The 20,678-nt window shown below is 46.7% G+C and overlaps 1 protein-coding gene across 9 annotated transcripts in view; it reads right to left on the reverse strand.

Moving 5' to 3' along the window:
• Positions 1–20,678, reverse strand: part of TRIO (trio Rho guanine nucleotide exchange factor) — a 466,181-nt gene that overhangs the window by 355,836 nt on the left and 89,667 nt on the right. For 2 of the 9 annotated variants that reach the window (XM_025209613.1, XM_025209618.1), the window contains exon 2: positions 2,778–2,993. The exons of the other annotated variants lie outside the window; for them this stretch is intronic. The gene's annotated coding sequence lies outside the window, so the exon portion shown is untranslated. The remainder of the gene's footprint in view (positions 1–2,777; positions 2,994–20,678) is intronic. 9 annotated transcript variants of the gene reach the window in all.

Genomic DNA, 20,678 nt, shown 5'->3' on the forward strand with positions numbered 1-20,678 from the left:
TGGTGGGTGGAGGAGTGCTCTATTGACTGTGTAGCTGGCCAGTGACTGTCACCCTTCCCTGAGGTCCCTTCCAACCTCAGTGCACGGGGGGAGGGATGGAAAAACTGCATAAAAGCCAGCATTTTTTGAACTGCCCTGTTTTATGCTTTGGGGTCACTTACTGAGCTGTCTGTTCTAGCAGCTCACCATCAGACCACTATGGCTAGGAGCACTGATTTTCTAAAGGATTCCCTGCTTGCTACCCTAGCTGCAGGGATTTCAGTATACTTTTTTCTTCTAGGCGCTTTTAGCGGGGAATGGGAACAGGGTCTCGCCCATTCCCCGCTGGTCCCCCCAGGTAAGTTCACAGATGGCCATCAGGTCCCCTTTCAGCCTTCTCTTGTGGAGGCTGAACAGGTTCAGGTCCCGTAGCCTCTCCTCGTAGGGCCTGCCCTGGTGCCCCCTGACCATGCGAATGGCCCTCCTCTGGACCCTCTCCATGTTGTCCACATCCCTCCTGAAGTGTGGTGTCCAAAACTGGACGCATTACTAAAGCTGGGGCCTGACCAAGCTCGCACAGAGGGGGAGGATCACCTCCTTGGACCTGGTCATGATGGATCTGCGGATGCATGACAAGGGGCGGTTAACCTTACTGACCGCATCCTCACATTGGCAGCCCATGTTCATTTTGGAATTGATAATGACTCCAAGATCTCTCCCCCATGCTTTCGAGAAGAGAGTTCCCCAGCCTGTAGGTATGCTGCTGGTTCTTCCTACCTAAGTGCAGCACCCTGCATTTGTCAGTATTGAATCCCATCCTATTCTCATTCACCCACCCCTATAACATGTCCAGGTCCAGCTGTATCCTGTCCCTCCCTTCTAGCATGCCCACCTCGCCCCATATCTAGGTGTCGTCAGCGAATTTGACCAGGGTGCTTTTCACCCCCTCGTCCAAGTCACTAATAAAGAAATTGAACAGTGCGGGCCTGAGGATTGAGCCCTGGGGGACTCCACTGCCCATCTCCCTCCAGGTCGAGTGGATACTATAGAGGGAGAGTTTTGAACTAATTAGACCCTTTTCATTGTCACTTCCTGCAACTTCATTGGCATCAAAGGTCACGTGGCATCACTTCCTGATGTGATACCACTTCCTGTGAGGTCTTTGAATATGGCTCCCTGGCCCCCTGGGGGGTAAAAAAAATCATGATCCGGCCCCACATTCAAAAAGGTTGGAAACCCCTGTTATAAACACAAAACATGATGAACTGCATTGACAACAATATTATCCTTTGAATTTCAATGCATACAGACCTATTTGTTTATTTTCTGTTGTATAAAAAGTAGATCAGGAGGTATTTCCCATTTTTTCTTGTCATAATACAGTTCAGTAAAGTATTATTGTGATTTTACATTGGCAGACATGGCTGCACATAGAATATTTAAGATGTTACTTGAGTGACTTACCACACAGAAGTATCACTAAACCATTTTCTTGTTCCGCATTTCGTTTAGAAAAATTTCAACTACAAATAACTCTTGGAGCAAAAAGAACTAGGTACTTCAGAACTTTCTCTCAGTTCCTTTGTCAGACTTCCCCTTCCCCCTTACAGTAAAAAGGACTAATCATAGTATAAAAAACAGGAGGACAATCATACACCATGAAAGGAAAATCCAGATGTCCCAGGGGGACACAAGAGGCCCCGGAGCACCCTCCCGTGACAGGACCCAAAGCAGGGCTGACCCGCCCAAAGAAAGAAATTAAAAGCCCTGAAGAGAAGGCACGCTTACCGTTTACAGGAGAAGCAGAGCCGCACTGAGAAGGGCCGCTGGCGCGGTTCATCAGCCGCTTTTATTGCCAGCTGGGAACAGCATCGGCAGATGACGTAATTAAAAACTGCCGCCTGGCTGATTTAAAGGCCAGCGGCGGGGAAATGGAAGTGGGGGAAGCAACGCTGGAGCCAGAAGGCGAAGCTGCTTCCTGGGCTGCACCTTGGCAGGGGACCGGACAGGGACCCACAGAAGGGGTCCCAGCTCCATTAAGAGAATTACCCACCCAGCTCGGCAGGGCAGCTGGGCCAAGGAGGACAGTGTCAAGGAATCCTGAGGACCACAGATGCCGGATCTTTGAGTGGGGTGGGATGAGGTCCGCACACCAAGTATTCTTTTATTCTCTTTTCTTTTAATTTGTTATTTTTGGATGTTGCACAGAGCCCTGACCAGGGAAGGAATCTCCAAGCAACCCCGGGTCAAGAGGGAGAACTGAGGCAGCACAGTGGACCACGACGCCTCAGGAGAGCAGACACAGAGACAAGGACAGTCTCACACCCTGTAGTCATCCAGGGTACAGGGGCATCGAGGGACAGGCAAGAAGAGAGCAGGCAAGCACATCAAAGGGACAGGTTGGCAACCCATCGTCTGGCGGTCCTGAGAGCTGGCGTATGGCTGGGACGTAGGGGAGGCGGACACCAAGAATGTCCGCAAAGGGCAGTACCCAGTCTGTGAGAATCCGCAAGGGGGAGCCCCACCACTGAAGAAAAGAAGATCAAGTCATGGCAGGCAAGTGTCGGGGCCTCCCTCGGGGGTGAACGCAACCCAACGCACAGGTCCCGGGGGCACACCTAACAGCTGGAACTGGGTGTGCGCTCTAAGGTCACTGGAGAGTGCCTATACGAGACCAGGCCAGTGCACCAGGTTTCAAACATTTGATTTCCAACAATACCAGCTTCCCACTAACTTAAATATGTTTCCCATGACAGCTGCCTTTCCACTTTCTGAGATAAGGAGAAATTTATACTCACAAAAATCTATAATTCCTGTACATCCGGAATCCAAATCTGTGGCCCATCTTCCAAATCATATGCATCCATATACATCTGCAGTCTGTACCATTTGCCGGAATGTCAGCCTGCTTAACAGCTGCTCTGTTTGGATTTACTATGAAATAGGCTTTGACAGCAATTGCTGTTTAATCCCCTGTAATACTCAAATGCAAAATGGTCTCAACTGTGAGGACTCTGAAGAGAGGGGAAAAAAGTAGAAGTCCAGAGTCATGCACTAAAAAAGCCTTCTGGGCCACAACATATCTAAAAAGGCAGTTTCCTGAAAAAGCAGTGTTCCTCTTTTATAATGAAATCACCATAATCTAAATTCCCCCCTTAATTGTATGTGGGGAGAATTAAAGATTTGTGTCAGTAAGGATATTTGTAAAGAATACCTCCAAAGATAACTGTGCTCACAAAAATGTGTTATGGCAGGGGTAATGATGGGACAGTTTTGACCCTCATACTTAGTGTCATCCACATGATTTTGTTCCAAAACAAAGCCCAAGAAGCAAGGTGCATTAAGCACAGAGCATCTCCCTGAGGCTAGATATGAAGTGGATCAGCTGTGCCAAGATAGGTCAGTGTCAATGTCAGCTGACTGGAGGCCCCAGCCACAGGATTGAACTGGAGTGTTATGGCTTTTGTTGCTTCCAGAAGTGTGCCCCTGTGGTCACTGAGGCACATCTCTGGAAGGAAGGGAAATTGTAGGGTCCCTGCTTATAGAGATGAGCCTCCAGGAATCTCTGGGCTGAATCTACGGAAAGCCAATTTTTCCCGTTTCGAGGGATGCAACCCCTGGAGATTTCCAGGAGCACATCTCTGAAAGCACGGAAGCTGAGCAGGTGATCCCACCCCCAGGCCTGATCCTGAGCAGGAATTCCCAGGGAGTGCAAGACCAGACCACCCACACTCTCCCACCATAAAGTAAACAGACATTCACCGCAATAAAGCTGCACTCTAAATTACTACCTTTAGTCATGGCCCCATTGTGGCACCATGAAGAGCACAGACGCCTACTTGCTGTCGCTTTGTGCTACCCTTAAGACAACGTAAGACAACATCTGTTTCTGCCTTAAGTGGCTATTCTGCTCCCACTAATAGAGCATGCTCTTAATAGCATTCCACTGTGCTGTAGATAAGTTCCCCAAATTTTACTGTTTCAGGTCAGCTCCCAAAACGTTGAGAATTACCTGCCACATTCAGAAAGGAGGCATTTGGGTCTAGGGGCAAAACCAAGACAAGAAATAGACTCTGTACTCTTCTCTCATTTTCCTACTAAACACTTCCAGCAAAGCATCTAGCTGGGTTTAAATAAGCAGCAAGTTTTTCACATAAAGATTTCCCAATGGATTCTCTCTAGATGCTTCCTTTTTCTCAACCTTCCCCTCCCCATACCTCTGCACTCCTTCACAGGGAGTTCACATATTTCCTAAACCACCAGAAACTCAAAATTCCTCATGCAAAATACTCCAGTATTGACTAAAACAAATCAAACCACAAGGGTTAAAGAAATAGTTCTCTTTACAGCAGGGGTTCTCCATCATTTTAGATGCAAGGCACTCCTCTTTAGGCTCATGACATCCCTCAGAAAATGCCAACTTTTAGTTTTCACTCATTTTTTGACTATGGAAAAATAATAGTGCAATTTTTCTGTTACAAGGCACTCAGAAAGATCACAGCAGGTCAGAGCGCCTTTTACACTATGGATTCCTAGTTGAAATCTCCGCATTTATTTTGTGAATCGTGTTTGCACTCTGAACAATGCTAACATCGTATGGCATCCCACAGCACCCTGTTTGAGAATTACTGCTCTATAATCATGTCTGTATATGCCTATGATGAGGCAGCCACATATCCAAGTACTAATATTCTCCAGTAGCCCTATAACATCATCTTAAGTCTTGAGGTGTTTCTTTGGGTAGGGTTACTTACTACCAAGAAGATTATCTACTAAGATACCTGGTATCAGAAGACTCTAGTTTAAATAAAGGAACACTATACTTGATAAGCAGATCCAATAGATCAGGGCAGGCAATTATTTTGGGCAGAGGGCTGCTTACTGAGTTCTGGCAAGCCATTGAGGGCCGCATGGCAGGCAGCCAGGGGCAGATAAATATTAATTTTCTACATTTTTAGAGGCCCCACTAGCCGGAGAGAATAGTCTGGGGGGCTGCATCTGGCCCATGACCACATTTTGCCCACCCTTGGGCTGGAGGGTAAAAGCTTGCTTGCCTAGAAGTGCAGGGTCAGCTGATGGGGATGACTGGTTGGTCCTGGAGGAAGTTAAAAGCTCCCAGAGATGATGCTGGGGAGGAGGGAAGCTGAGAGGAAAGGCATTACTGAAGCACTGAGCTGAAGCCCTAGCCCTAGATAGGAGAGGTGGTGGCGGAGGGAAAGGGGTGTGGGGCGGAAATCTTTTATTTTGTCTGTTTAGTTTGATGTAGGAAATGGGGAAGGCTGGCTCCTAGGCCTGGCTGAAGGAGTAACAGCCCACTATACTGTGCCTGTTTAATTGTCTCAATGCAAAAAATCTAAAACAATTACTGGAATCTGAACAAAGAGAAAATTAAAATATTAAGCCTTCCAAATACTACAGATATATATTTTTTTAGGCTGGAGGGGGAGAGGACAGGGAAATGTGGCAACTTCTCCATGGTAACTCTTTCCAGTGAGAGTGTGTTCTTATGGATAAAAGAAAACGTGATCACAGAGGAAAAAACTATTTAACCAATGAATTCCACTCCACACAGCAGCAACGGCTTTGTGAGAAGTTTGCCAAGCAGAGCAACAGCTTAATACATAACAGGATGCCCACATTACCCTTCAGCATGAAAGGATATTCTTACTAGGGCTGTGTGAAACAACACCATTTCATTTCAACTTCTGTTTCACCATTTCGAAGGGACAGTGTTTTGTTTCATCATTTTCTTTTGAAGCACTGTTCCGTTTTGCCGCTTTGACGTGTTTCGATGTTTCTCCCATAGACTATAATGGGGAATCATGAAAATTCCTATAGCTGTCATTTTTTGCATGATTTGGATGAAAATTGCGGGGATAGTAGCCCCTTCTGAGAGCATGAAGCCTGCCATGTTTCAAGGAGATAGGTGCAGGGGTTTCTGGGAAACTGCACCTCAAAAGGCTAAAAGCAGAACTCGTGTTACTTGCTGGCAGCAGCAGCCTCCTGTCATCCCACGCGCAGATCTGGGGACCTGCACCCCCAGGAGGGCTGTGCCGGACTCCTCCCAGGGGTACAGGCCCCCGAATCTGCACGGGGCATGACAGGAGGCTGCTGCTGCCGCCTGGGGCTGGCACTGGGTGCAGCCCACACCCAGCCCAGGGGAAGACTAAAGCTGCTGTTGGCCCAGAGCAGCCGCAGCAGCCTCCTGTCATCCCGCGCACAGATCTGGGGACCCATAGCCCTAGAAGGAGTCTGGCAGTGCTGGGAAGGCAGATTGAAACCCATGGGGCTGGCAGAGCCTTTTGGAGACCAGCTCTGACTCTCCCTGCCTCCCGCCACCGGGCTGCATTCCAAGTGGCTCCACCAGCCCCATGGAGCTCAGCCCGGTGGCAGGAGGCAGGGGAAAAGTGGGTGGTGGAACCACTTGGAGCACAGCCCTGGCTAGCACAGCCTGGCAGCAGGAGGCTCCACAGCCCCACAGAGCTGAGCCTGGCGGCAGGAGGCAAGGGAGAGCCACTAGCCAGGGCTGTGCTCCAAGCGGCTCTCCCACTGGCTTTCCCCCACCTCCGGTCGCCAGGCTCAGCTCCATGGGGCTGCAGAGCCTCTAGCTCTACCCTCAAAACCAGGGCTGTGTTCCAAGCAGCTCCGCCAGCCCCACGGAGCTCAACCCGGCAGCAGGAAGTGCCGGCGCAGCCAGTGGCAGAGCCACTGGGAGTGCAGTCCTGGCAAGCTCAGCCCGGAAGCAGGAGGCTCCGCAACCCCACAGAGCTGAGCCTGGCGGCAGGAGGCAGGAGAGGGCCACTGGCCAGGGCTGTGCTTGGAATCAGGGCTGCACTTAGACCAGCTCCACCACTGGCTCTCCCATCACTGGACTGAGCTCCATGGGGCTGGTGGAGCCACTTGGAGCACAGCCCTAGCTTCGGACGTAGCCCTGGCAAGCATAGCCCAGCAGCTGGAGCTCTGAAGCCCCACAGAGCTGAGTCTGGCAGCGGGAGGCAGTGGAGAGCCAGTGGCGGAGCTGCTCTGAGCGCAGCCCTGATCCGGGCTGGCAGAGCCACTCAGAGTGCAACCCAGTGGTGGGAGGTGGGGGAGAGCCAGGGTTGTGCTCTGAGCAGCTCTGCCAGCCCAACAGCGGGAGGCAGTGGAAGAGCCAGTGACAGAGCCGCTCCAAGTGCAGCCCTGGCTAGTGGCTCTTCCTTGCCTCCCACCACCAGACTCAGCTCTGTGGGGATGTGGAGCCTCCAACCACTGGGCTGTGCTTGCCAGGGCTGCGCTCAGAACCAGGGCTGCGCTCTGAGCAGCTCTGCCAGCTCCACACAGTTCAGTCCAGTGGCGGGAGAGGCAGGGGCAGAGCTGCTCCAAGCGCAGCCCTGACAAGCACAGCTCAGTGGCAGGAGGCTCCACAGCCCCATGGAGCTGATCCTTTTGGCAGGAGATGGGGGAGACCAACTGGCCAAGGCTGTGCTTAGAGCCAGGGCTATGCTCAGAGCAGCTCCGCTGCCAGGCTGAGCTCCATGGGGCTGGCGGAGCTGCTCAGAGTGCAGCCCTGGATCTCCCCTGCCTCCCGCCACCAGGCTGCTTTGAAACGCGAAACGTTTCGAGTGCCCTCATTTTGTTTTGAAGCCTTTTGTTTCATTTTGATTTCGCTGTTTCGAGCTCGAAGCTGTTTTTGACACGTTTCGAAATTAAACACCCATCGCAATTTTGCACAGCCCTAATTCTTACCTATGAATATCTAATAAATATTATCAAATACTGACTTTGCGCCCAAGTACACCCAGCCTCTAACCAAAGAGTCAGCAAATTTTAATCTTAGATTTTACAGTTCCAAGCCAAATATGCACTTTATATTCTTTCATTTGCAAATGTGTGCAGAGCCACTCCCGTTCACATCAAGCCTACAGTTGTTGACTTCAATCCAGCAACTGCCTCTCTCACACAAATTTCTAGTGCCTCCTACCATGCAGAAATTGAAGGAATCAACTCAGCTGTGCTTGTTTGATATGAGTCACTAGCAAGCCACTCCTTATCCAAAAGGCAGTCACACTATAAAAATAACTAAGCAAGCACATCTCATTTTAGTAGGGTAGCCAACAGTTTGAGAACAAAGACTGCAACACACCTAGTTGAATCAAACCCAGTGATGTCAAACTCACCGGCACCCCTAGGCTGGATCCAGGCTCCAGGAAGCCTCCCAGGCTAGATACAGACCTGGGAACAGCAGAAGAGTTAACACATCCATCACTCACCCCTTGCCACTGACACGTGTACTCACTGGGGATCAGAAAGAGGATCCTGCTCATCCCACCCACAAAATTTCTGATCCCTGTACCAGTCCCACAGGCCAGGTGAAACTGCTCCATCCCATGGGCTGTACAGTTGATACTGCTGGTCTAGCCAAAACCAATTATGCTGCATACAGATGACTGGCCCACAATTTCTTTGCGATGGAACTTTAGTTATTCTGTCCACAAAGAACTTTTTTAAACAGAAAAATACATGTTTTTACAGAAATAATTGTATCCTAATTTTTCTCTCCCAAGGGGAAAAAGAACACTGCCCTGCTGATAGGGGGATCTGATCATTTCTTTCTTTAATCTTCATTAAATAAAAACGTGTCTGTCTCTAAGATCTTTTTTTCAAAATTTAAATAATGTAAGCTGCATAACATTTGATACTGCTTTTGATTTTATGATAAGGTTTACAAGTCTAACTGAAAGGTTGCGACTGGTATTGGATTAACTGTAACATCCTTGTTACTTTTACCTATTGTCAGTACAGCTTTTTGCATCTGACTGAACTACCACACAGATGTTGGTAAAATATTCCCACATAACAACAACAGCCCGCACAATATTCCCACACAATAACAACAGCCTCCCGAGGCTGTTTCTTGGAGATTTTGTCACTGTGGCCAGTGCACACCAGCTGTGAACTACGTACCAGCACTGGCCCTGGTTGGAGATAAAGAAAACATTATCTGTCTAGCAAGTATGAAGAATGCAGAAGCCCCATCATTAAAAAAAAAAAAAAAAAAAGGATTGTATTTGTGGGAGTCCAGCAGGAAAAATAATGCAGCAGGGAAACCATCATGGATTCATAGCAGGTAGATCATGCCTGACTAATCTTGTTTCTTTTTATGACCAGATCACAAAGCGCTTAGATGCAGGAGTAGAGGTGGATGTTGTTTACTTGGATTTTAGGAAGGCCTTTGATACGGTATGTCATCCCATTCTCATAAATAAATTAAGAGGCTGTGACAGATGATTACACTGTCTGGTGGGTGGCAAATTGGCTTGGGGGTCGCACACAGAAAGTGGTGGTGTATGGGTCGGTATCGACCTGGAAGGATGTGGGCAGTGGGGTCCCGCAGAGTTCGGTCCTTGGACCTGTACTCTTCAATGTCTTCATCAGTGACTTGGATGGGAGCATGAAATGTACTCTGTCCAAGTTTGCAGATGATACTAAATTGTGGGGTGAAGTGCATAACCCTCCCACCAGAGGGTAGAGAATGCTTGCAGGCAAACTTAGACAGGTCGGTAAAGTGGGCAGAACACAATAGGATGCAGTTCAACAAGGACAAATGCAGAGTGCTGCACCTAGGGCGTAAAAATGTCCAGCACACTTACTGGCTAGGGAATAACCCTCTCACCAGCACAGAAGTGGAAAGGGATCTCGGAGTCATAGTAGACTCCAAGATGAACATGAGTCATTAGTGTAATGAAATCAAAGCTAACCGCACTTTAACATGCATTAGCAGATGCATGATGAATAGATCCAAGGAGGTGATACTTCCCCTCTATGCGGCACTAGTCAGAAAACAGTAGGAGTACTGTGTCCAGTTTTGGGCGCTGTACTTTAAGAAGGATGTGGATAACTTCAAGAGGGTCCAGAGAGTCACTCATATGGTTAAGGGTTTACAAGCTAAGCCCTATGAGGAGAGACTAAGGGAACTGAATCTCTTCAGCCTCCTCAAGAGAAGGCTGAGAGGTGATCTTGTGGCCACCCAAAAATTCATTTGGGGTGGGGGGCCAGCAAGGAATCGGAGATGCTCTTTTCACCAGGGCGCCCCTTGGGGTAACTAGCAACAATGGTCACGAACTGACAGAGAGCAGATTTAGCCTGGACATCAGGAAGAACTTCTTCATAGTAAGAGTGGCCAGAATTTGGAATGGGCTTCCAAGGGAAGTAGTGCTCTCCCCTACCTTGGAGGCCTTTAAGAGAAGGCTGGATAGGCATCTGGCTGGTGTCATCTGAACCCGGCACTATTTCCTGCCCAGGGCGAGGGGTTGGACTTGATGATCTGTTGAGGTCCCTCCGACCCTAGCATCTATGACTCTATAACTACCTTTACATCATTCCTGAAGTATTCATAGACTTAAAATAAATAAATAAATAATAATAAATAAAAAAGCACTTAACTGGGTACTTAGCCGTTAAAAATAAAATAAAATAAAATAAAATGCTCTTAAAACTCCATGCACCCCTGCACCAAGCCTAGCACATGCCCAGAAGAGGCAGCGCGTTAGTTGGACCCAGCTCACCCAACATCTGTGTAGCTTGAGCGCTTTAGCACAGCGTTTTTAATGCTTTTATCTAATAGCTGATTGAATCAGCTATTACGTAAAAGCACCAAAAAGCCCTGCTGAAGCACCCGATCTATACAGACGCTGCAGAGCCGAGTCCAACTAATGCACGGCTTCTTCTGTTGAAGTGTGGGGTTTTTTTGTTGCTTTTTTTTTTTTTTTTTTAATTCCACATCTGTCAGCAACCTAAGAGGTTAGTGAACTCATAACAGGAATTGGGACCCTGCTTCTGACTCCAGAAGACACCTCTTCTATTTCAGGATCATCCCAGTGGGTTGCCTACAATCTTCTTTCACCAGAGCTGCTTGACACCCATTATGTTAATTATTTAGTAAACAAGTAGCATTTTCAAACCGCTAGAAAGTAAAATCAATAATATAAAATGTTTAAACTATATTTTTAAAATGTGCTTTATTTATATAAAACTAAATACGTAGTTCTTGTCATCCTTCTAACTAACCAAAAGATATACTGAATTTAGTACAAGGGAAAAAAGAGTTAGTTGCTATCTGCTTAAATGAGGCTTTTCACTTGATTTAAAATCGTGAGTTAAATCAATTAACCCTGTACGTTGTCAGCAAAATTGGAACATGCCAGTTTATCAGAGGCATTAATAAGCACTGACATTACTAAGCGTTTTTTTGGCTGGAGTGCCGAAAAAACCACTATGTCTACCTTGGAAGGTGTCAGAGTGCCAGCATGCCAGAAAAACAAAATGAGGGGGGGGGGGGGTGTACATGGCAAGACGCACTGCATATTAGTATATTTAATAATCATAAATGTTGCTTCTGTTGTTGTGTGTTCCTTGGGAAGGAACAAGATTTGGATTCCTTGTTGTTGTGCAGCTCCATTCACCCCACTGCTTCCCTACCCGCCCGCATGCTGTAGTGAGAGAGAGAGAAAAAGAGAGAAATAAGAGAAAAAGAAGAGAGAGAGAGAAAGAGAAAGAGGGGAAGAGAGAGAAAAAAGAGGAGAGAGCGAGAAAGAAAAAGGAGAGCAGAGCGCGAACTACACATATATAAGCACACAGAACCACATGTGAACAAACACAGAGAACCAGAACAAACCCAGAACAGACGCATGCACACACACATCCAGAACCAGACACGAGTGCACACACAGAACCAGATGCACGGGCACACGGAGCCAGGCTGCTGCACCACCGGACAAAGTCTGACCCAACAATGCCCTGGGTCTGCTGGAGCCCCTTTGCTTCCCCAGGGAGCCAGCCCCCGGGCTGCAGCATGGCCAGCCGAGGCCCCATCCTGCCTATCACCCCAACTACCCACCCACCCTGCACAGCTAAGACCCTAAGCTGGCAGATCAGGACATCTAAACCATTATCCCCAGAGAGGCTGAGAGAGCACACGATGGTGCATCCCCACCAGTCCCTCCACCCTGGTGCCAAGGCAGCGGGCATAGGGGGGCATCAAGGAATGTTTTCCCCCAGGAAAGCAAATGAGACTGGCTCTGGACTGACAGTGCTGCATATGTGTAACAGCCCACTGGGTCCAGGGCACTGCTCTGGGGTCAGGCCAGTGCACCAGGGGAGGGGAGAGCTGAGCTGGAGCCAGGAAAGTCTGTCCTTGCACCCTGAAGGGACTGAGGCAGTAAGCCAGAGCCTCCTCATGGGCTCCTGAGGCATGAACACCCCCACCCCGCCCCTGGCCCCAGGGAACAAATCCCACCCTCATTCTAAGCCGCAATGCACAGAGGCACGGAGGCCATGCAGGATGGCAGTGGCAGAGCTAGGGCACCTGGTCTGGGGTCCCAATAGGGGACTGGAACAGCCCCAGGCAGCTCTGTCCCGCAAGCATCAGCCACGTGGCTCTGCCCAGCATCTCAGAGCTCAGGTCCCGAGGAGGGAAGCTCATTCCTTCCAAAGATGATGTCCAGAGGCCAGATCACCTCAGATCCAGCTCCCAGCACTCCCTGGTTCTCTGGAGGAGCCGGATCTGGATCTCTGGAGTGCCCAAGCTGCTCAAAACCTTGAAACCATGCCCCTGCCCCAGGCTCACAGCTGTGAGCCCAGAGGCTCTGGAACTGGAACTGACCAAATAAGCTCTGGAATAAGGTTACTGGGCTCTGGGCAGCTGCAGCTGGAAGGCTGCAAATAGCTGCGCCAGGCTCCAGAGCCCAGTCATCAGTTCCGTACAGGCGCGTGGATGCATGCCTTGGAGCGGACAGTGGGGGGGGGCCTGAGGCAGCACAACCTCGGTCTCTTCCGCACCCCTGGCACAGAGACAGCCTTCTTGCTGTCTGCTCTGAGGCGCACGTGCAGTTGCCACCAGCATGGAGCTGATGCCAGAGCTGTGGAGCCCGGCACAGCTGTTTGCAGCCCGCTCGCTCCTTGCTACAGCTGTCCAGAGCCCAGGCTGGCTACAAACAGCTGCACCAGGCTCCAGAGCCCAGTGGAGGAGAGACGGGGGTTGCGCTGCCTCAGGCCTCTCCCCCACCATCTGCTCCAAGGCACGCGTGCATGCGTCAATACAAAGTCGATGCCTGGACACCAGAGCCTGGCACAGCTGTTTGCAGCCTCCCAGTATTTTTTTTTTAAAGAGATTTAAAATTTTATTACAAAATGTTTAATATTGCCATTACTTACATGGCTTTGCAGAGCTGAAAAAGAATATAGATCCTGCTCATAGCAGCAACGTAAGTACATGGTTGGCATATGCTGATGCCATATCTACACCTTGATGCAACTGAACCAAGGCTCAGCAACATGGGCAGAAACAGGAATATGGCTCCATCTCAGCTAGACTCCCTATGTAACAGTCAAAATACCTCAAATAGCTTTTATTAAAGAAAACAGACCATCAATATCATAGGCCTGTAATCTGACCTCTAGGGGAGATTAAAGCCCCTGCCAGATGTGCAGGTAAAGACACAAGGGCATCTGAGACGTGATCCACACAATTGTGCTTCCTGCCATGCCACATGTGCATGACACGAGGCATGACTGTTGGATCAACCATCAGATCCTATTCCATTTTACTGTTAGTGCAGGAGGAGCCTGGGACAGTCACGATCCTTTACCAGCATGTAAGCAGGCTCTCACAGCTGGGAGCGACTTCACACCAGACACTTGCGGACTGTGAGCCTCATCAGCTGTTAGCTCCGTCTCAGGGAAGCATGGTGTGCCTCTACAGCTCGGAGTCTGGATCAGCTGATGGGGCTGCTAGCTGTGGGAACTCATGGTAATCCTTCATTTTTGGGAGCTGCACCAGCCAACAGAGCTCCCAGCCACAGGTAAATCGTATCTTAAGTGTAACATGTGTCAGAGGCCTGTGTCAGAGGCCTAAGAGGTAGGTAAGATGCATGGTCTTACCTACCTACAACTTTATTCTTGAAAAAATTAAGCCTTTCATTGTCCAGCACTAAACCATGTAAAGGACCACTATATTTTCATTAAATGACCTAAGACCATGGTAACCTTAACATTACTGTGCAAAGATGCAACAACCTAGTTATGTTTTAGGACATAGTTGTATCATGTTTCTTCGAGCACTTTATTTTTTCAGCCAAGTGAACAAGTTATTTTTAGTCCTATTTTGAAAAATATTTACAGAAAGCTAACAAACATATAGCAAGTGTCATTGTCAGAACTGGATAAAGCATTACAAGCATGAAGCACTGAGCGCTATGTAAATTTAGCTACGTCTCTAACCATTTAGACTTCAGTCAACCACCATCTAATACATAATACAGAGTCTCTGAGTAAAGATATTTCCATATACCATAGCACAAACTTATTTGGAGCAGACAAAGTACAGGAGATTAGTACATTAAGTTATGTACATGAAAAACTAAAAGCCACAAAAAAATTATCATTGTTTCAAGTAATTTAACCCTTTCTTCTAGTTTGGAATGAGCTGAGCTATTATAAGCCACCAGCTGACTCTTGGAATTTTAGCAGTTGAGCCGAGACTTTTGCCTACTGCACAAAGCTACAAAGTCTGTCACTATACCAGAAGAGCAACTCAATGTTTTCTTCCATTTTCTAAACTCATTTCTCCTCTGGGATATTGTCCTCAAAGACGATACTGCGCTGTCAGAGGAATTAACAGCTTTTAATTTCTGTCCACTGAAGCTATATGGTAGTTGTAAAGATTATATTTAGTACAGCCAAATAATTTAACAACCAGGCTTCCTCACAGATCTTTTACCATTTTTCATTAATAGTAACTCCTTACCTAAACATTTCCAAATATTAAAACTTCACTGTATTCACTTCATAACTATGTTGCATTTAACAGAGATTTTGTTTTGTCAGTCTAGTTAAAACTACCATAGTATTTTTAGAGGTTTAACAATGCTATTCAATCTTGTCTCCATTTTAAAGGCTTTCTTTAATGTCAGTCACTTGGCTTTTGGAGGACATGCATAATAATCAGCACCCTAAGGGAATACCAAAATCACTGTTTTAATTTAGAGCATTGATCTGACTCAATAGAAGCATTAAAACCAAGCAAAGAATTTAGACTAAACTAACTTTCCCCACATTATAGAATTCAAAAGCACCCTGTCTAATTTATACTTAGTTACATCCATAAGTAAAGTAAGGAATGCTTTTGACATGGCTCAGACTGCAAAGCACTTTCAGTTGAGTTAAAATTCACAAGTCTGCTCACATGTGGTAAGAAAAATATTATACTTTTCAGATGGTGAAACTATCAGTAGAAGCCCAATGAGTATGTCAGTGTTAGGGTGTGATGTACTTTTAAGCATCATGATTCTTACCTTGCCCTCAAACCATGCCTTTTTTAAACATCATGAATTCTAAAACTATTTTACATTTTACTTCCTGAATACTCTATTACCCCACTGAACATTTCAGTGTTTCAGTATTATTTCCTCTTTTCAGAGCATAAAGTGTACATCTAGAAAAATAGGACTAGATAAACCAAAATAAGTGGTTCAGGAAAAATGGGCCTTGTTATATTTCATGCTGTGCACCACACAAACATTGATCGGTATTAATACTACCTTGGATTTTGAAGCAGTCGCACTGCTAGTCAAGAAACCTTCTCTGCACAGCTGGGACTTGCCACTAGAGGCCTGGTGAGCCAGGACAGGCTTCAATCCCTGCTTTACGGGTGGGGGGTGTTAAAGATCCTGGGATACTGGAAGGTTTCCGCTTCAACAGCACATTTGTGGGGAGTAGCCACACCTTAACAGAATGGAAGCTGGGTAGTGTAGATCAGAGATAATCCTGCCGTAGAAGGGCATAATTGAGCCACATAACAAGTGCTTAATGCCACTTTAAGGTGATAATGTGCAGATAATCCAGGGTTTAAGAGCTCCAGGAGTTGCCCAAAATTACAATACAGCAATGCCCAACTGTAGGTATAAAACAAACCTGAAATAACATGACAAAATGATGCCATCTTAAGTCTTCTGCAAAGTTCCAGAAGTTTACTCTCTGCAATTCTCAGCCACTTCAACTTCTGTTCAAAATATCTGGCAAAGTTTAACCTATCATGTTACTCTATGCTGATGACCAGGGATCAGTTTTCTATTCCCCACAGAAAAAAAAATCATGGATCTTCTCTTTTGACATGGATTTTTCATTTTAACAGAGAAACATGTGGATTTTCTACTTCTACTTTTGCAAAAAGCTCTCTGCAGGCTGGCAGAGTTCTAGCCTCCAAGAGGCTGGAGGGAGCAGAAGGAAGGTGGTTAGGCAGGGGGCACCATGTACACAGGCACATGGCTGCCAGGCAGCCTGGAAAGCAGCTCCCTACAGGTAAATTTGGGTGGTGGGGGGATTGAGACCCCCATAGGAAGGGAGGGGAGAGAGGAAGTTGGGCAGGGCTGTGGCTGCTGCCCATCTGGGGCAGTGAATGGGGCTTGGGGCCCAGGGCTAGAATGTGTGACCACAAGTCCCAGGCGGGGAGCAGGACGAAGTCATGGGTGGCTTGTCCAGGAGGTAGTGGGGGGCTGGCTTCCCGCGGCTGCGTGCACTCCCGGGGGGTATGGGGAGGCACATGCCCGCCAGATGTGTGTGCAAGGCAGGGCTGAGCTGCCCACTGCAGGCTCAGGGTCCCTGCCCTGCTGCTCTCCTCGCAGGTCCTCCATGTCCCAGTGGGTGGGACCCAGCATGGCAGGGCAAAGCAGGGTTAGGCAGTGAAGCTCCTTGCTTCTATAAGTCCCACACTGCTCTGGCAAGGTACCCCCTGCCTGCCCAGCAGCAGTTGGGGGTGACTGTATGGAGTTGTGCCTCTCACTGCTGTCAGGTGCGCAGAGGGCACCTCGCCAGGGCAGTGCACAGCTCCCTGTGGCAGCACTGAGCTTCCTCACCCAGCCCTGCTCTGACCTGCCATGTTGGGTCCTGCCTGTTGGGCTGCAAAGTCCCCAGGGGGAAGGCAGCCAGGTGGGAAAAAATGAGCCAGCAGTGGGCAGCCCACGCCTCCTTCCCCAAAAGGCTCCACTCCAGCCATGCCACCTGCAAGGGAGCCAGGCTTCACACACTGCTCCACTGCAGCAGCCCCCACCTCACACCAGCAGCACCCAGGGCTTGGACGCTGCCGAACAAGGCTGCGGACCCAGGTCCATGACACATAGCCGTTGCAGCTGGAGAAGTTATGCTAGACCTCTTTGAACTAACGATCTATGAAAACTTCAAGGAGTTTATCTTTCCATGTTGACTCAATTACAAATCTCTTCACTTGAATAATCTCTCAATCAACTAGGCCAGGGACGGGCAATTATTTCGGGCAGAGAGCTGCTTACTGAGTTTTGGCAAGCCATCAAGGGCCACATGACAGGCAGCCAGGGGCAGATAAGTATTAATTTTTTAAATTTTTTAGGGGCCCCACAGACTGGATAGAATGACCTGGCAGGCCACATCCGACCTACAGGCTGCATTTTGCCCACCCCTGAACTAGGCTGATTGATACAAGGTCTTCTGTCTGTAACAAGTGATATTATTAGCTATATTCAATGTCATTGATAGGAAAGGATGTTAAGCCATTTAAACTACATCAGCCGTGGGCTGTTTTGTTAACACTGGCTTTACCCCCCACAACCCAAAGAAAAAAGTTTTTCAAATCCAATTCGTGGGGGGGGGGAAGGTTGTTTGTTTTTAAGGTAGACTGGAAGACAAGTTAAGAATTATAGTGTTGCCAATATACTCCAATCACCTGACTGACTCATCTGATCCTAATCTTGGGTTCAATAATTTTACCTCATGTTCAAAAGACAATGGAATATTTGTGAAATGAAGTGAGGCTCAAGAGAGGCTGTACTAAAGTAATGCTATATTGGCAAAGGTTAGTAAGTGTCCTCAGCTAAGAACCTATAGCAACTACCACCCCACCCCAGAATTGTGCCACTGAGGGGGGCACTTAGAACCCAGATATATAATGTTTTATCTTGCATTAGTCAGTAAACCATCAAGACACTTTTACACCCCTGCCAGATGTAAAGGTCAAGGCAGGAGAAGATCTGATTCACAATCTACAAAACTGCGTTTCCTGCCATGCCACATATGGCAGTGTAATTGCAGAATCATGATCCTGTGGTCCCTCTGCACCACAGCAGCAAGCTCCTGTGGCTGGGAGCCTGGATCAGCTGACAGGACTCTGGTGCATGGTGCACCACTGAGGCTGGGAGCCTAATCAACTGCAGGCGCCCAGTCTCAGGGGCCCATGATATACTCCTACAGCTGGGAGTCCCATCAGCTAATGAAGCTCAAGCCACTGGAGTGGATGGTATAATCCCACGGCTGGGAGCCCCAGCATCTGGCCACACATTCAATTAATGGCATCATAGGAACTAGCCACAAAGTTGTTACACATTTTGTGGAATAACTGTGGTTTATTCCTTGGTTTATGACACTATTAACGCATGACCAGGACACAACTTAAGACATGATTAACTGGTCAATCATATCTTAAATGTAATGTGTGGCAGGGACCTTCAAAACTGTGCTTGTTACATTAACTCATCTGTCACCCTGCAATTGAACAACTGTTATACCTGATAAACCTTCAATTCATTTTTCCCCCCAAAACTTGAGCTAATGTAGAACACATGGGACTAAGTAAGTAGTCAGTGCTCTCAACATATTACACCAACAACCTATTTACTGGCTTCTAAGGAACATTGGGAATTAGATTCATCTTAACCCCATATTTGTAACAAGTGATCCATCTACCCAAGTAACCTGTTGAATATATGTATAATGCTCCATTTTAGTGGACATGTGCACCATTGACCACCATTATATGATCACCTATCTGATCTGAAAATACAAAGACTCAGCTTCTTACACCATCTTCTATTCTTTTTATTTTCCTTGTCACTAGGTAACCTTCCCATTTTCTCACTGCATTTCTCACCGCATTATCCTGGTAAGAGCAGTCAAAGCTTGGTTCTTAAGTGGATAATTTGCCATCTCCAGGCATCTGAAGGGGATCCTCTCACAAAGGAGGAAATCAACATGAGCAGCTCTCTATAAACACTTCAGCAAGTCCAAGTACAATCCATTACTTTTGTACAAGTAGATTGTTCCTTGACCTAATTGTATTAGGCATTCCACCCTCATTCATCATTTGTGACCTGTGCTTTTCATCTCAGAAATAGAAGATGGTTTATATCTGTTGCTGACTGTTTCGAAGATTGATAAGTCAATCTACTTCCTAAACTTAAGCCTGCATAAATTTTCCACTTTCAGCACTTCAAAAATGTGGTATGCCAACTTTGCCTACCCAATCATTTCTTTCTTTTAATTTCTTTTGTTATTCAACCAATGGAAACTAACTTAATTAAAAGCTAATAGCTCCCAACACCATAATCCAAAAAACGGAACATTTTACCAAAAAACTACCAGAATCCCAGAGCAGCTTCAAGACCTTTGAAAGCAGTATGCAGAGATGCTATTCTACCAACCCTTGCTGTGTAAGAGCTCTTGTACGACGCCAAGAGACCAGCAACAGAAGCCCCTTCTTCCTTGAGAGATCTTGGGTAACATCAAAATTATTACCCATTAAAAAGACTGCATACATGGTATTTTATCCCAAAGATTTAATTATGCCTAAGTCATGCAAGAAGTTATGAATGAATAGCTAGCTACAGGATGTCCCACTAATTTTCATTAGGTTCCTCTCAATACATATTTCATGTACAGGGAAAAAAGGGTAGAATAAGGAAGAGAGCTAATTAGGTTTTACACTTTAATTAAAAATAACAGATGAGAGAGTCAAGTTATTTTGAAATATTTGAACAGTTCCCTCATTAGCTATTTGCATAGTTACAAGGGTTAACCATAAGTAGAGACCTTTCTGCTCTGTGGAAAGGAAGCCTTACACAGTCTATTTGATTAGTATACATAAAAAAAATAAAAAAATAAAAAGAGTATTTTTCCTGTTCCTTTTCATCCCACACTACTCTAACCAGTTCTAACTTTAAGGAGCAAACATTTTTTCTCTCTATTTCTTCACTCAGTCTTAATGACTTTAATCTCCATCTACCTAACATTTCCTATTTTCAATATTTTTACTATTAGCTATTAAGCCACCTCATCATGCCATTACTGCTTAGTGGTAGACTAATCTTATCCATCAGGATCTCAATTTTTCTTCTCATACTTGTACCACTGACGGTAACAAAACAATTGCTCAGAATACTGAAATTAAGCCAATACACTCATGTCTCTAAGTCTGCAAATACCCCAGTTCCACTTTGGAAAAGCTCCGGAATCTCAGAACTTGGTATCAACTGTAGCACTAATATTACCTGCTGCACTGTTAGGTAAATAAAAGGTTCGTCTGAGTTTCTGCAGCATGAACATTAAGTTCTTGAAGACTAAAACCAAGCTACAAGCTCAAACTGCTACATACCCCAAATAATCTGATTGAATTCACAACTGTCAATGAGTTGTGAGTTTTCAATATGTGAGTGCATGTAAATGTCGGAGAAATCTTGTTTTAAAGAAATAGTACCACGGACATAATGCCTATTTTCTCTCTCTCTCCACCCAATTTTTCTTCTTATGGCCGTCGTAGAATTCTAAAAAAGAAATAAGAACACACTAGGCATAGAGGGCATTTTTACACATGCAAGTGCTGCAGCAGTAGGCACCTTGAAAAACTCCTGGCACAGTGATGC

This window comes from Alligator sinensis, unplaced genomic scaffold (assembly GCF_000455745.1).
Source record: "Alligator sinensis unplaced genomic scaffold, ASM45574v1 scaffold420_1, whole genome shotgun sequence".
NCBI classification, from domain to species: Eukaryota; Metazoa; Chordata; order Crocodylia; family Alligatoridae; genus Alligator; species Alligator sinensis.